This window comes from Neopelma chrysocephalum, unplaced genomic scaffold (assembly GCF_003984885.1).
Source record: "Neopelma chrysocephalum unplaced genomic scaffold, ASM398488v2 Primary Assembly neopelma1_24, whole genome shotgun sequence".
Lineage (NCBI taxonomy): Eukaryota > Metazoa > Chordata > Aves > Passeriformes > Pipridae > Neopelma > Neopelma chrysocephalum.
The window spans coordinates 6,822,116-6,839,912 of record NW_020897693.1 but is presented as its reverse complement, the minus strand read 5'-3'; the positions used below and the strand labels follow the sequence as shown (position 1 = coordinate 6,839,912).

General features: G+C 39.4%; 1 protein-coding gene across 5 annotated transcripts in view; it reads right to left on the bottom strand.

The window, feature by feature from the left end:
* Positions 1-17,797, bottom strand: part of KCNC1 (potassium voltage-gated channel subfamily C member 1) — a 127,736-nt gene that overhangs the window by 40,192 nt on the left and 69,747 nt on the right. The gene's annotated exons all lie outside the window — the stretch shown is intronic.

Here is a 17,797-nt window from a genome sequence, read left to right as displayed (position 1 = left end):
ATTTGCATCAGAACTATATGACTATTTTAAAGGATGCTGGATTACAATTTGGTTCATCAAGTTACAGTGAAGGTGGTAGCAGCCCCCAAAGTCAATGAGTGGTTATCTTAAGAGCATTTTCTTCTTCTGTTTCAGTTCCTGCTTTTCAGAGAATCGTAGAACGGTTTGTATTGGAAGGGACCTTTAAGAATGATCTAGTCCAACCCCCCTGCCATGAGCAGCGACATCTTCAACTAGACCAGTTTGCACAGAGCCCCATCCAGCCTGGCCTTGACTGTGTTCAAGGAGGGGGCATCTTCCACCTCTCTAGGCAACCTGTGCTTGTGTTTCATCACCTTCATTGTAAAAAACCCTCTTCCTTACACCTAGTATGAATCTTCTGTCTTTCAGTCTGAAACCATTACCCCTGGTCCTATAGCAACAGGCCCTACTAAAAAGTCTGTCCACATCTTTCTTATAAGCCCCCTTTCTTACAAGCCCCCTTATTGACAGGCTGCAATAAAGTCGCTCTGGAGCCTTCTCTTCTCCAAGTTGAACAACTCCAGCTTTCTCAGCTTTTCCTAGTCTTTCCTCAGCCTAAAGGAGATCTCTTTGTTGTATTCCACAATAATTGAAGGGTACAGTCAGTACAGTTAGGCCAAAATTCACAAGTCTTGTAACCACAGTTCCTCTGCTCCATCCTCCTTTAATCAATTAAGTAATTTGCATATATCTAAGTCTGTTTTTGTTTTGGAGTGGAACTGTAATGGTAATGCCTTTTTCCATTTCATTCCCTGCATCTGTTATTTTCTTGTTTGTTTAGTGTGTTACCTTGACAAGAGATATCATATATTTCACTGTCTCCATGAGCATAAGCAACTGTGATAATTAAAATATTATTCAAATATTCTTCTAATGTCCTGTTATTCATAATGTCCCTTTTTCAGCAGCGTAGCCGGAATAGTGGTTAAAAAGGACTAGTTTCTTCTAATTGTTTGTTGCCAGTGAATGCACTGCAACAATCTAACCAAAATTGCTGCCAAAGGAACAGACCTGATAAAAATAACCTATGCTTCAATCTGCCTAAGCTCTCCTGCAATCAAGTTCCTTCTGTCTGTTTTCCTGGGTAGACGTAGCGCAGAATTACACTTGGCCTTCTATATTAGCAAACAAAGTCAAAAGCATGGATTTGCCACAGTTTGAGGTGAACCATTTAATAGAATACAGAGAAACTGGAAGAGAATAAAATCACAAGACTATTTAGGTTGGAAGGGCCCTCTGGAGGTCGTTTGGTACAACTTCAAATTTGGATCAGGACGCTCTTGCCTGGTCCAGGTCTGAGTATCTCCAAGGCTGGAGATCCCACAGCCTTTCTGGGCAGCCTATGCCAGTGTTTGCCCAGCAAGAGCAAATAAGCTTGGAAGGATACAGAAGCAAACAGGCTCTTCTGCTGTTCAAATTCATTTTTGTTGCCAAAGAGATCAGAGCCATTGTCACAGATTTAAAAAAAACATAAACAGTACCTTCCCTTAAATGCTTCAGGTTCTCACAGCACTGTTATGTGCTGATCTACCATACATGCTAATATGTGCTAAAATCAATGCCTAATATATTTGGGAGATAAACAATATGAAGATTAGAGAATTGGAGAAGCAGGACTACAGCTATCTTTTTATGACATTCTCCTGTTAAACAGGGAAATTTCTCCATGCAGAGTTTCTCCATGTCTCAAAGAGGTTAAAAAAATACCAGCTGGTGTTGGTCTTGTGCTTTGTGATCCTATATAAATGTGTACAGGTTCTACATGCTTTTATCTAAATGTTACTGACTTTAATATATCAACAGTTTACCTGAAAAATAAGGTGAAGAGTCTTTTAAGTGGTCAAAGTAATTTGGTGTATGATATTGGTAACATTTGGAGCTTAATTGTCTGCATATGAGTAAAAGGAGAAACAAAAGCATCTTGAACCATGAAGTCAGGAAAATATTCCTAGGAGCCTTAGCATGTCTGCTTTATTTCAGCCTGGAGCAGCTTTTTACGTAGTTGTAGAGCCCTGAGAATTCAGGTGGCAGAAGGAAATGCTGACATTTCGTTAAGTCAGGTAGCACTCACAGATAAGAAGCAGAGAGGGGAATAAAACCATTTTGCACTAGAAGGGGTCTGTGAAGATGGCCCCTTTCTTTATGCTGACTCAAAATGCAATTCTCCTCTTGGTGTATATTGAATATATCTCCTGAGTGAGTTTTTCCTGCTTAGGACAACCTTCAGGCTGACCTTGTACAACAAGTATCTTGAAACGTGATGTTTTGCTGTATTAAAGGGAACAAATAACCAATTCTGACAGGGCATTTGAGTTCTCTGCAGTGGTACATGATAACAGTGTTATCAGCAGAGAACATCACACCCATGATCTCTCTTGTTAGCCCTTGTGTAGGCACACCGTGGCTTCAGAGGGAAATTGAGAGCTTTTAGTCCCTAATTCAGCAGAGCAGGAAGCACCTCCTAAATGAATGTGAAGCTTTTGCTTCCTTCTATTGGTACTTAACGGCATCTAGAGCCCTTTCCCAGGATGGGCATGTTCTTGTACACTTTGCAGCTTTGAAAGTGGGAGTCTGCTTTCAAGATTTCATAAAACTATGTCTGAGTAATGGTGTTGACAGGAAGAATCACAGTATTTCTTCTCCAATTTAATTTTGTTTATCTCTGTTGAATTACTATCTAGTCCTAAAACCTATGTTATATTTTGGAAGCAAAAATGCTCCTTAGTCATTCTGTGCTTCAATATTGAAAGGCCCTTGTTTATTGTTTTAGAGGAATGACTGCACAGGCTGAAAGGAGAAGACTGTGGAGAGCAACCTTTTAATAAAGGTCCCATTACAGTTCCTCAGTCTCTTGGCTGATCCAAAGAAGTGCAGAAATGCCTGAGAATCATGCTCGATGATTCATACACTGACACCCATCTCTGATAGATTTATCAGCAGCAGCTGCTTGGTACACAGAAATTTAGCAGTTTACTGTAAATGAATGGTAATATATCATTGGCATAGATTATATTTGTGATACCCAATTCATATTGCCCCACCTCTTTTTTCTTCCGAATGTTTTTCTTTGTTAATTATCTGATATGAGATTTAGCAAACCATAAGCAAAATCTAATGGCACAAAAATCAGCGAGTATGCTTTTCTAGGTAGCCCAGCATTAATTCTTGCCAAAGGCATAAAAAAAAAGAGTTCTCTCTGGCACACCATCAGAGACCAACAGAGGTCACCTATCATGCCCAACAGGATAACTTGTCAAATCCAGAGATGGGCAGTGCTAATAAAATCTGGTGAAGACTATGGGACTCACACAATTCTATTGTCTTTGAAAATAAGTCTGTCTCTTTTTATTTCACTAATAATGGTCTGAAAACTAATCAAACCAATGGATTAATCTTGTATAATTTAGTGGTTCTTAATCTTCTTTCTACTTACATTTTATAGCAGAATTTCTCTTCTTCCTAGGATCTGAATGGGCTGGGGGAAAGGAGTGAGGATTTTAGGAAGTGATGTTATGTCCTGTTGAGTTACATAATGGCATCTAAAATTTTGTATAATTAAAGAAAATACCTAGGTAAAGTGTTTAAACTGATAAAACCTCTTTTTTCTGCTTGGACACGTGAATGATTTCTATTACACTAGAGATGCTGTTGCCATCACCTTTTTTTTTTCCTGGCTCTAATACCAGCAAAGAAAAATCACAAATTGTCCAAAACCATAAAGGCCATAAGAGAAGACAGAGATGAGATTTTAAAGGAGGAGATTTTGATTAGAATATAATTTACATTAAAATGTCTTCATTTTGGAGAGAGAAGAAATTACACTCCTGCATAATTTCTGTTAATAGCGGATATATTTTATTAAGTTTATTTGGAAAGAGTCTAGAAGATGTCATGCCCATAAGTGGAGAATTTAATAATCTAATTTATATTGCCTCTGATTAAATCAATCAATCAATCTATCTATCTATCTATCTATCTATCTGTCTACATCTCAAGTGCCTGCTTTCTCTATTTCTCCACTGCCCTATGTCTAACCCAGCCATTTTTGCCAGTGCAGTGGGAATATGAAGTACCAATTAATTCAGAATACTAGTATTTGACATGGGCTTTACATAACTGTAAAAGGAACAAGGTAATGGAATCAGATGTAGGCACTCATGAATAATTAGCCAGCAACTTCCCACTTAGTGTGGAAAGAAAACAAAAGCCCAACAGCCTTGAAAACCCAAACAAATCTTCTAATACATGAGGATTAGGAAGCTATGCTCACTTCAAAAGAAGGTCTGAGAATTGGACCAGACAGTATTAAATACACAGGTTTTTCTGTTTACTTCTGGGAATCAGTTTTTAAAACAGCACTTTAACTTGCATTTCTGAGATAGATCTGGTCTTGGAGATAAGAAACTTTTTTATGCTTAGTATTAAAGAGATATGTTGGGTAACCTGGTAGAATTCATTCATATGGTGCCTGGAATATCCAGACCTCAGTGTAGATGGGCAGCGAAGGCTGGTGATGAAAGTACCAGGACAGAAATCAGATATTGAGGCTCTTTTCCAACCTGTACCACTGACACATTCTTAGTTTTCAAGCATGTGTGTCCACATCTTTTGCACCATCCTTTGTTTATTTTTTTTATTTTTTAATTGAGATAGTAAATTTTCTGGGGCTTCGGACTGTCTGCCAGTTCATGTCTGCTCACTATCCAGATCAATGTATGTCTGGAGTGGGGACCTGGGAAGGGAGACCTTGGCTGAGTCTTTGCTAAGAGAGACAGCACTCTTGGACCATAGACAAGAAAAGTGAGTAGTAGCAGTGGAAGCAGCAGGGCTTTTGCAAGTCAAGTTTCAGTGACTTCAGAGTTTGTTTTCTAGGAAATGGTGGTCTACACGACACACTATTCATAATTCATTCCAGATCGCACGTTCAGGATGAGTTAGTAGCAGCTGCACGCCACAGACGTGTGCTCTTCTTCTTTGATACTGCTCAAAGTCATTTAACAGCCCTGACTCAAGATAGATGGGAGAAAAGAAACACATCACACTCAGAGAAGATTTGTCAGCCTTTCTCTTTACAACTGTTATCAGAAATATTTTTAAATTCCCTATCCTTTTACAGGGAAATTCAGGAAATTCTACCCTTCCCTGAACCTCTGGATGAAAAGCAGAGAAAGGTGGCATCTTGATTGAACTACATCTTTGAAGCATCAGGAAATTTTCTATGTAAGTGGCACCCTCTCTTTCTACTGATCTATTCTAGTGAGTTTGGGTTTTGATGACAAAAATATTTAAATCAGTACATGATAACTCTCCTGGTCTTGTTGAACCAGCAAAGAACACGAGCTAAGCAGTTGTCATCTCAGTCCGTATGAGCAGGGCCTCTGAGCAGCAGGAGATTTGCCACTTCTCTCATAGGCGAACCCAGGGCTTGCCAAGAATGAAACTGGAGATGAAAACATACATCTCACCACACAACTTTGTCTCTGAAGGAGAAACGATGGAGCTATTAGTGCTGTGGAGCTTCCAGAAAAGTCTGTTGTGACTCTAGTGGGATCCAGTATGCTGGGGTTAGTTTGTTTTGGGGTTTTGTTGTTTGTTTGTTTTGGGGGAGCGGGACAGGACTTGGGGTGTGGGTGGGCAGAATAACAAAAAAATCCCATGTCTAGTAATTTTTCCCGAAGTCCATTACTGGGAAATACTTGCAGGAACAAGTTGGGCTCTAAAGAGTTTCACATCACTGGTGGCAACATGAGTTGGTTTTCTACAAAATATCAGTAATTCGAATACACCCAGGGACCTGTGCTTTTTGCTAGACCTGCATAAAGCCCCTTGATTTCCATTCACAAGGTATCTCTTCAATACTAACTTTCTTTTACAATAGTTCATCTGCTTGATGAAAACTACTGAAAACTACTACACCTGCATGAAAATGCCAACATTTGCTTATCTGTGACTTGAATCGCAAAGCTTTGCCTAGTTTTTATCTTAATCTGAAAACAGTACCTTAACCACTCTCAATTTAAAATTAATTTAATTTAGTCCATGTATCACCAAAATATTTAAAAATTAGATAAATCTTTTTGCCGCAACTTAGCCAAAGTATGGGTTAAATGAAAGCTGTTTTATGTCAAGACTGATTTTCTAGGCGTTCTTAGAGATATGGACCCTGATTCAAACAAATGACTCATTTTTAACGTGCAAGTAATTCTGCTGGAGATCTTTGAAAGTAATACTGAATCTGTATGACTGATCAGATGACTAAATGTAGGCACATGATAGTAGCAACAAGATAATACTGTGGAAGTGAGCAAAAGCTAGGACTCTGTCAGAAAGCAACCTCTGCAATATTTCATTAGGAATCCTACTGGAAGATGTTTTGAGATCCTTTGAGCAATGATTATGAAAATGAAATTATTTGCAAGGGAAAAAATCCTGTTCTTCTCTTGTAGATGTGATGTAAGTATATGAAAGCACACTCAGATGTTACCACCAATTCCTTCTCAGTGAGATGATAAGACAATTGACAGAGAACCTCGTATCATCAAACATGCTGGTTCACTCACAAGATATTTAAATTCATGTTTTGTAGCTGAGACAAATGGAAGAAGGAGGCTTGCAGATAGACAGAGCTTGCTCTGGAGTCACATAAGAAGTCCACTAGCAGCTTATGGATAAAATGATTATGTAATGCCAAAAAAATATATGACAGCTTGCAAAAAAATCTTGGAATGCTTAGTGGCACACAGACATGAAACAGCGTGTTAAAAAAAGTGTGTAGTCATCTGTGGAAAATATGCTTAAGTTATTCGGTGTTGACATTGCAATAAATAAATTAGAGGCTGATCTCTCAAATGTTAGTCCTAGCAGGCAGCCATGTGCTTTGTTTGACAAGGTAGTTACTGGGATAAGCCAGACTGTGTCAGAACTGTGGTATGTACAGTGTTTCTCAGTGGCCACATGGCCAGCCAGGTGGTCACCAGGCAAAGGCTGGAATGGCTGATTGTAGGTCACCGGCAAGTTTTCCAGTTTCATCTAGGACAAATTAAGTCTTGTGATTTAATAGGAACATTGACACAGAAGTTAGACACTCTCTAGTCTGGTAGTGAGAACTATATGGAGACAGTGTGGTGGGACTAAGAAATGTTTTATATTGCTCAGCAACAGCTCAATGGGAAATTCTTAACATATATAGATTCCTGATCCAAAGGGGCCTCAAGACTTCTGTAGCTAGGTATATGGAACACTGCAGAGGAGCTGTAAGTGTGAAAGTAAGCCTTCCATCTCTTTGAGGGGCTGCAGAAACTGTAGGGACCTCCAAAATTTTGCTGTCCCAAAACACAATCTTTGCTCACTCCCAACTGTAACAACAGCTACATTGGCTGTTGTTAAGGACCTCCAATGGTGAATATGGTAGAAATTCAGCAGGAAATTTATCCCAGTACTTCACCATATTTTATCTGTATTTTTTCTTCCTATACTCTGAATAATCTTTGCTACATCTTAGGCTTGTTCACTTTTGTTATATCCATCATAGACAGCTGAGCATCTAGAAATTTGCAGATGTTTTCCTTCTTTTGTAAGCTAACAACCACTAAACATTGAAATGTTCCACAAGTCCTAGACTCCTGTTTTCATATGCTCATGCTTTTGCTGCATAAGCTCAATATAATTATTAATCTCATTTTCAGATGATGCCACATGCTTTTGTGCTGTCAGTTCTGTCAAAAGCTCCAGAATTAAAGAAACTGAGAAAGTCATGTAACATCTCATACACGGAGCATAAACTAACACATGACAAATGAAGCCAGGGAACTTTAATTGCCCATTAATGCTAGGGTTTTCAGGCTCTTTCTCTTAGGCATTAGGTAACATTTTTTGAACTCTGCAGTTTCTGTTCTAAACTGAAAAGGAGAGTTTTGTAGCAATGACTGGTGGTAGTGTCATGCGTTAGGATTTTCAGGATCTCACCTCACCACCTTTGTTCTGGATGCTATTTTATCTCCTGAGAAAATCACACTTCCTTCCTCTCCAACTTGCTGCCAGTCTATTTTTTTTCCCTTCTTGTTACAGCTTCTGCACTGTGACTTGCCCAAAGGTGGCTTAATTCACATGCTTATGCTTATATGGCGTACAGTTTCTCTCAAACCTACTTTTGGAGTAGTGCTAGAAGCCTTTCACAGAGCAGGAGACATTTCTGGAGCCATTCAGAGTCCACCTGCAGTGAGGTTTGATTTACCAACCTCAGCTCCACACCAGCCCCCAAGGAATGAAATTGTTACAGGTATGAAGGAGGTGGAGGGTGCTCAGTGATCTCCACCTCCCTTACAAACAGCATGCCCTGCTTGCTTATCTTTTTTGCAAGAGGAAACCCTCCAGTGTGTGAAAGTATAGGAAACACCCGACACACAGCGGGGCTGTCTTGAATGTAGAGCCCCTTAACCTAACATACAAGGCTGATTTTCCTCCATGTGGTTTTTAAGCCAAGATATTTGGAGTGTGTTCCCGATCGTGTTTGTATTCAGACAATAATGCTTCTGCTTCGAGACAAAGGAAGGTAAGTACCTGTCAAATCTTTAGTAGTTCCAGATGTGGGTAGGCTGGCTATATAACCAGGCTCAGACAGGGTGTGAGGTCTGTCAAACCTTCCACACACACTCACCAGGAGCTGGTGGGGTGTGTGAGGCAATAGGGTGCTGACAGCTCCTACCTAGGACAAAGGGGAAGATCAGCCCCCAGGGATGAGCAGTTTGGGTCTGCAGTGCCTGCGATGGTGGGGTCCTTAATCCAGTTTCTCTCTCAAAGCAATATTGTAGCAAAAGTAATTATGATAGAATTCCTCTTTGGAGGTACAAACCACCTTATTCCGTATTTGACGAAATAAGGATTTTGAAACCTCAGTTTCTGACTCTGCGGGAGATGTTCCAAAGAGCTTTAAATTCTGGGAGCAGCTGAGTGTTTACCCTCTGACAGTTAAGCTCAGCACCTCAGAACTGAGGCACTCAAAATAACTCATCACTCTGGAAAACTGGAAACCCTGGGATCCCTTTAGTGCCAGTAAATGTTGAGCTCAGGATTTCCTGTTTTCACTGCAGTTTATGTGGATGGATGTCACAGATGATGCAGTCCCTGAAAAGCCTGAGTTCTTAACAAGGTGACTAAAAATAAGCCCCAGGCATGTCAATGAATGCTTCATTTTAGATAATTTCACATTATTCAGAGAAACTGTTTTTTCTTCATTAAGTCTTTTGTTGTCCAGGTTATGACTAGCAATGTGTTGTAGACACTTTTCCTCCCATATTGTTTGCTTAGCTTAAGCCACTGCTACCAGTTTGTGCTTTTAAAGCATTATGGCCACAGTTCGTCCCTACCATTGTGCAGTGTGTAGCACAAAAGCCTTGTTAAAATCCTAGATGGCCTAAATATATTACAAACTGTTGAGACCTTTTTGTGCCTTTGCTCTACCAAACCTAAATATCAAATATCAATATTATTATGTAATGTTATAAAATTATATCCAAATAGTTTATCATTATAACTATTATAAAACGTGAAGAAATTCTAACAACTATTAAAGAAATGAGAAAATATCTTGAGAAGCAAAGAATGTTTTCATTCCCTATTTAGGAAGAGTCTATTGCACAGCTTAATTAGCGCAAGGACAAGGCACAGGAAGGGAGCATACTAAATTTCCACTGACAGCAATCTTTGTCAGTACTAGGTTTTGACTGGCTGTGAGCCATTTTAGATATCCAAATTAGTGACAAAACAGCTTATAAAACTGTGTTGGTAGCTTTTTAGGCAATTTGCAAAATAGCCTTTGTCATATAAGAAAGATGGGCACAGACATTTGAGCAGGGCCTGTTGCAATTGCATAAGACATAATGGTTTTGAACTAAAAGAGGGTTGATTTAGATTTAGATATAAGGAAGAAGTTTTTTTATTATGAGGGTGATGAAACACAGGAACAAGTTGCCCAGAGAGGTGGTAAATGTCCCATCCCTGGAGACATTCAGGGCCAGGTTAGACAGAGGTCTGAGCAATCTGATCTAGTTGAAGATGTCACTGCTCACTGCAAGGTGTTGGACCAGATCACCTTTAACGATCCCTTCCAACTGAAAGGATTCTATCATTCTATGTAGTCTATCTTGACTCAGACCAAAACGATTGAGGGTATTGGACTCAGTGAGTGCTGACCGTTTTTTCAAGAGCCAAGTTCTCAATAAAGTGTCATATTGCTCACAACACAGGATCTCTTGACCTAGGAATGGTAATCCACATACTCATGGTAATTCTTTCCCACTGCTAGTCCCACAGTCAGTGGAAGAGTTTAAAAATTCACTAGCTTTGGCAGTGTGGCTGCAAATACCCGTTCAATAAATAAAGCCTAAGTATACATGAAGACATATGGAAAAAAGAGAACCAACCTTTTGTGCATATATATGTATATATATAATTATAAATATAATTATAAATATAGACACACATATACTTGAGTATTAGTTATACTGTACTCTATTACAATACAAAATGGTATATATTATATATTACATACAGTGTCATAATGTAATAATATCTGCAATAATATATGTAAAAATATAGCTACAATAATACATCATACAATTATATTATATATATAAAAGCTATAATATAAGAAATTACTCACAGAAATATGTTATATGTAAATAAATGTTCATATATTAGGTATAATACCTGTCTCAAGGACTGTAGGGATGCAGAACTGGCAAAGAGGCCTGTTCTCTTTTGTGCACCTGCCAGGGTAGCTCCCATTACTAGGGGTGGCCTTGGATCAAGAAGAACCATCTGTGTGGTGCTGCTACACCAGACCCACTCTGATTCCTATTCCAAAAGCCAAACACAAGCCCTCTGCAGAGCAAATTCATGCCTCAGCTTTTACTGCTAATAATTTCCCTTTGTGGAGTTCTGCTTCACTTTTCACAGGTACAAGATTTATAATTGCTATAGTCTCCTACCCACAGATCTCTTCTCTGCTGTGTTTCCAAATTTACCACGCCAGTGAATGAAGGGGGTATGGTGGCGATATCTGGTATTTTGTCACCCTCTTTTTAAACATTGGTTCTACTGTTTCTCTGAAGAGGAAAATATTTATTTTTATGTTTCCATGGCTCCACTCTTAAATGTGTCAGCAGTAAGGAACAGGAGCCATAAGGTGGCCACTTCGTGCCAGTCTCCTGCTCAGATGGTCATGCACTTTGCTTTTCTGATAATTCTTTTTTTTCTTACATCTCCTGGGAAATGGCCCATTTTCTTTGTGGTGAGATCCCACTGTTTTGTGGGCAAGTATATGTATGATAATTTATTGAAAGCCATTTCTTTCTCAAGGAAGCACCTTGAGAATTTTTTTCTCAAGGTGTGAGCACCTTTGTTGTATCTTAGGTGTCTCCTTAAACTGTTTGAATACTGTCTATATTTTTGCCTGAAGAATTATTGCACTCGTGTGAAAAACAAGGAAAATGTCCTTTTGCTGTGGACCTTGATAATACTAGTTAGGTATCCTATTTTCTAGGATGCTCTAGTAACTCTTTTAAACTTAGACAGCACTTTACATTTCAAAGATGCTTTCCAGAGTTTGAGTTTCCCTGCGTAAAAAGAATCACATTGAACTTTGCACAGAAACTCTAGTTTGTTCTTCTTTTGTCCGTGAAGGTACCTTGGATATACTGTGGCAAATCATGTGCCTGCCCAGGACTTTCAGTCATTACAAAGCAAACTGTGACCATAGAAAACCCCAGGAAGAGAGAGGACAGCTACAACCCAAACTCATGAGGGCACCTGCCATTGCATGAGCACCCATCATGGTCTGTAGTACAGGGCAGTTAGTGCACATTCCCATCCCCTTGCTGACAGCACTATATAAAATAGTTGGGGATTGTATCATCCTTTCATTCCCTGGTAAAATATTTTCTCCCCCAGTGTATATTCACTGTACCCAGTCTAGCTACACTAGTGCATACCTACAGACATGCAAAAATTCTGTGCTTATATGGAGGAGAGCTATGAAAAAAACCTCGTCCTCACTGTTATGTTTATAAGGCCAAATTATAGCCACATATAGTCACATATAGTATCACACTGTGACACTCACCCTGCTATCAGTTAATGTAGTGACCACCCCTCCCACAAGCCAGCTCAGTGTAAGCAGCTGTGGAGCTCCTGCAGCGAGAGGGTTTCCAGGCGTGTTGCTGCAGGGCTGATTGCTTGGCACTGTCAAAAGGGCTCCCCACAGCCTTTTGCAGGTGGCTACTGTGAGAGCCACCTGGTGCTGGAGAGATGCACTAAGTACCTCTCTCTGGGAACTCCTTCTAGTCAGGGCTACAAAAGGCTCAGGAGGAGTACTTCAAGTGTTTACTGTGAAGTGTATTGCATATGCAACAATTGACACTTTTAAAACCAACCTCTTGTGCAGTCAAGGTTAAAAGAAAGATGGACATATTAGGAAAGGATTACAAGGTAAGTCATAGCCTGAACCCAAAGAAAGTTTGTTTTCTGCTTAAGAAGAAAGGAATTTACAGTATTTTGAGAGGTTTGCTGGCAACATTATGCAACTGTGTTTAGCTTGTGTCCTGCAGTACACTCAACATCTTGTGGGATAATAGGATCCTCTCAGTTATTATTGTTTGCTGTAATCTGTCTGTATCATCTGTGGCATATTTTCGTTTCTTAGGTTTATTCAAGTGCACATGCAGGTATGATGTGAACTGTTGTTGGATAATCAACTCACTTTCTGATTTGTAATCTCCAATATAAAGGAAATATCTTTCATTTGAAATAGATTTGTTTGCATTTTATCCATCTACCAGCACTACAAAGAACCTGAAACATTGCATAGCATTTAACAGTGTGGAACTCCATGCCTTAGAAGTGCTGTTGAAATGTTAATATAGGTATCAATCTCTGCAACTGTTTTCTAAGGCAAAACAAGTAGGTACTACTTCTGTCCCACAGACAAGGTGATTTTGAGGCTCAAAGGTTAGAGCCTGTATTTCTCAAGCATGGTTTAACTTTGACTACACAACTATCAGTATGGAGATTTTAGATTGGGGCAAAGTTAGGGGATACTACTCAAAACCTGTGTCTTAATATCCAAACTTCCATAGGGATGGATAAACTGAAATTTGGAGTGCTGGGCTGTTGTTAGGGTACTGTCTCTGTTGGCCAAGATAAGTCCCCCAGAACTTGTGTTTGCAGAGTTCAAAGCCATCTGTGGTGAAACCTCAGCTCAGTCTTTCAGCCATGCTCTTCCTTTTAACCCTGCAGTGCACAGAGCAAATGTGGGGTGGGTGTGTATAAAGAACTGGGGGGACAGAGCTTAGATTTGTGTAGGCTCTGAGAGTTTTGCTTTTTGTGCAACTCTGTGACATCAGTGCCTTTAGAGATTGCCACTCTGGGTTAGAAAAGGGTGGAAACATTTCCACTGCCCTTTCTGGTGTCTTCAATACTTTGTCAGGAGACTCTGAAGTCCTCAACACTAAGATTTCTTATCAGATATTTTAACATGATCAGACTGCTGGTTTATCAAAATCTGGCCCCTAAGAAGATTTTGCTTTGGAGACTCATTAACTGTGAATCACCAGAAATCACTAATCACTTCTGGAAATCTTCCCTAGCAAGTATCCGTATAATAGGCACAAAACTGCATAAAAATTAAAGGGAAACAGTGAAATGAACTGACATCAGATGCGCATTGATTTTAAGAATGTAATTTCTGTCTGAGAATGTCTAGATAAATTGTATTTTCTCTCCTGAATGTGAGACAGGCTGCTGTCCCATGTCCTTTCTGCAGCATGCCCTTCTGGCTTTAAGAAGAGCTTCAGCAAATGGTTACTTCTAAAAGTCTATTTAGAAATAAGGCCTTTAAAAATAAGGAGTGGTTCATAATGCTGACTTGGTTGAAAAAAGCAATTCATAGACTTGTGGGTAATAAGTAAGGTGAATACAGCCAGCTACAGAAAACACAGAGATGGAGGGGAGGGGACTGGGGATGAAGTGGGAGAACAGAGTAGAAAGGCAGGACTTGTGTTCAAGCCAGGTATTCTGTTAGCTAACAAGGATGAAAAATAGCATTTTCCCCAGAGGGATTATTTTCACTCACTCCATTTCTAATTCCTGAGTGATTTCTGGCAAGGGTGTGCTACCATAAGCCTGCTTAGAGCATGAACTATGTGCAAATTAATGTTGTAGGAGAGCATGAGAAACTGTTTCCTAGGCAGGAAAAATTAAAGGTGTTTTTAAACCATAGAACTAGTTGGGAATTTAAAGCTGCCAAAATAAAAGTTTGTGATTATTTAAAAAAAATTGTTACTTATTTCTCAATCAGAGCTTGAACTGTTTTTATATTTAACCCACAGTATAACCTCAATGAGGTGCAAGAGACAGCTTCTCATTGTGACCTCTTCCTTGAATGCCCTGTGCTTCAGATTAAGGTGCATAATTTTCCGGAAAGCTGGAAAAACCTTTTCTCATCTTGATGCATTCGGTGCAAGCACTTCCCTAAACAGATTACTTGCAGTTTAGCAACATAAATGCCACTCTAACCTCAGGATAATTCAGAGGACAGTGATTTGAGTGCAGTAAATGGCTTCCTCCATAAAACTGTCCTTTCCGGACTGGGGTCTGCGAAGGTGAATGCACTCCCTGTTGCCACCCCATTTGCCTCAGAAACAAGAACCCAGGATTTCTGACTGTTTTTCCTATGTCTCATTAAGAAATCCAGGCAGCTGCCTGGCTGTGGGGAACCTTGATACACAGAGTGGTAGGAGTTCATTTCTGCACCGCTTCTTCCAGTGAGCAGCAGAGCTGGGTTTGGATGTGAAGTGTTGCACTGCGTATGTGAAGACCAAGCTCTTCATAATCCAAGATTATGGATTCCCAGATCCAAACTCTTCATAAAATAGTCTCTCAGTGAGCTAAACATTTGCAGTAGAAAAATCAGCTTAGCCTTAGCCTGTGGGTTGCAAATTTACATTTTGCAGACCTTTTGTCTCAAATGCAAGTGTTAACAGAGTACTAGGATTTTATTTTTTTAAAATTCCTTTTCAAAATAATCACAAAAGTTGGGGAGGGAGGAATTGCCAACCATATTTTAAAGGAGCTGTAGCCATGGTAACTGAGGTACCTTCAGTTGCCAGGGTAACAAATGCAGCTCAACTGCCTCACTGTAAAACCAGACAAATCTACTCATGATCTGTTGATTTTGAGATTATTTATAAATTGTTGAGCTATTTTAGGCACTTAGATCTATAAATCAAAATGTCTGTTAAAATGACCAATACACTGTGCTATTTATGAATTATTCACCCCATTCTTATTTCACCAACTGCATTTTTTTTCCTCTATCAATGTATCTAGGCTTTTCCACTCCTAGTTTTTCTTATTTATTGTTTAGAAAATGGTTCTTCTATCTGAAACAGATGATTCATGTTACTGCTGGTTGTAAATCTTACTCATTGGAGAAACTCTGGTTCCCTCCCATCCCACTCCTGCTCCAGTCCTGCAGCCTCTAAATGGAGCTTTATGTACTTCTGCCCTGAAAAAAACAAAATATGCTTTGCTAAATATTTGCTAATGAATTAAATCAATACAATTTGAAATGAGTTCCATCTCAAACAATCAATACAAGCCCAGTGATGTACAACAGGCAGGCAGGTAAATTGGTCTAAATAAATTTACAATTGATTTTACTTTTAAAACCAAATTAGGACACTTACAGTCTTACCAAATAAGATCAACTGCGACTTATGCAAACAAGAGTATTCCTAGTTTTGTCTTTTCTAATACTAGTAGTGGACCTGTTACTTTTTATAGCTGAGTAACTTTTATTCCTGGGATAATATGCGTAATTTCTTGGCCCAAAAGACTGGTTTGCCTATTATTAAAATAGGTCATGTTTATTCAGGATTTCCCTTTATTAGATTGTTTTCACTAGTAATTTTTGGTAGCCTCTGCTTGTTAACGAACACTTAAAGATTGCATAATTTAGAGTAAGTTATGTGATAGGTTTACACCCTCGTGAAGGCCTCTTGGGTGGGCGCACCAGCACTGTGTGCCTTTGTTTTCCTCTTCCTCATCTGTACTCCCCACTTTGCCACTGCCTTGTGTGCCCAAGGAAAAGTAGACTCTTGTAGGAGAATGCTTTTTTTGTCCAGGCGGAGCATTGGTGCTGAGACTGCGCTGCTTGACACTGGAAGGAGGATGTACAGATGGGACCGTGCAGTCCAAGATCATCATAGCTGCATGTGCAGAGGGAACTTGGATCTGGAAGGAGTGTAGCTGTGACACTGTGCTCAGCTCCATATGATCTGCCATTCCTAATCTGCTAATTTGGAGGTATTTCCCCTGCACAGATGACTCATTCAGGGACATGCGGCAGGCAAATCACTGGGAGGGAAGCAAAACCTAGCTCTTCACAAATATGCAGTGCTTGCTCCAATCATTTCTTGTGTCTACAGTCATGATTTTTCAATAGTTATGCAAAGCTTGCAATCTGAAAGCGAGTAAGAGTCTGAGTTACTGAAAAGCTGAGTTGTAGAAAGTTCTCTCAGATCTGTTTATTTTGAGTAGTGGAGTCAGCAATGCTGTAAGACTGGCAAGGTTAAGAAGCTGCCTTTAAAAACTGCTAGATACTTAGGTGTCATGGGATTTAACACAGCCATTGGATTTTAAAGGTGCTTATTTTCCCTGAACATAGGCTTGCTCATGAGCGTGATGTTACGGTTCTCTCTGTGTTCTAATGTAATGACCATTAGCATGAATTGTTCTCCTTGCAACTTGCTAAGAAAAGCCTGTTACTTCTTTACATGCACACACAACTCACATTAGTATTAAAGATGAGCAAAGCGGAGTTAATAAGTGTTGCTTTCCCCTAGGTTTTTGGCATATGATGTGACATCAGTCTTACAAATCTTGGACGTGAAAAACGCTAAAAAGTGTATTTTTGTACATCCTGCTGCAACTGGGGGGCCTTTCCAGGGTTATTCAGGATATTATAAGGGATGAACTTGTCTTTTGTTAAAGGAGAATTCCACAGTGAAATAACATTTTTTTTAATTTTTTTTTTTTGACCTCATCATGCTTTCATTCCATTATTCCTATTTACATGCTGCTTTATTTTGCTTAACTTTTTCCTCCGTGGTCAAAGTGCCCTTCAGATTGTTGCAAACTACTTTTTACTTCTTTAGTCAGCTGCTTAGCAGAGGTGGGTATAATGAGTTAGTTCAGTCTCAGTATGTTATTCTAGCCAGCAGAAGCATCTTTTGTTTTAAGTGATGATTGCCTTAAAAATGAAGATAGAGAATGCTGGGATCTCTTCACAACTCAGTTTAGACAGGAATGTTTTTATTTTTGAATATTAACCCTTAAATATTATTGTTCTTATTGATGAAGATAATTAGGTATCCTGCTCATACCTGTTTAAATTGATAGCACATTATAAGGATTTGACTTCTCAATACCAGAGTTAAAAAAAAAATCTAATTAGTCTGCTGGTTTGTCTGCCTTTCAAACCTACTCAACAAGCAGCTCAAGTACAAGATGTTCTTGTCTACTGCAACTGACAGATACGCTGCACTTACCCAGCCCTCCCCTTGCCTGCCAGACAGGGAACTGTATCAGGATAGTCGAGGTGCCTGAACACAGAGGATATCTAGACTGACTCAGTGGCTCACAAATGCAAGAAACATAATGCAATGCATTTATTACAGTGTCATGCTCCTATAAGTGGACTTGAATCTCTGACTGGCTC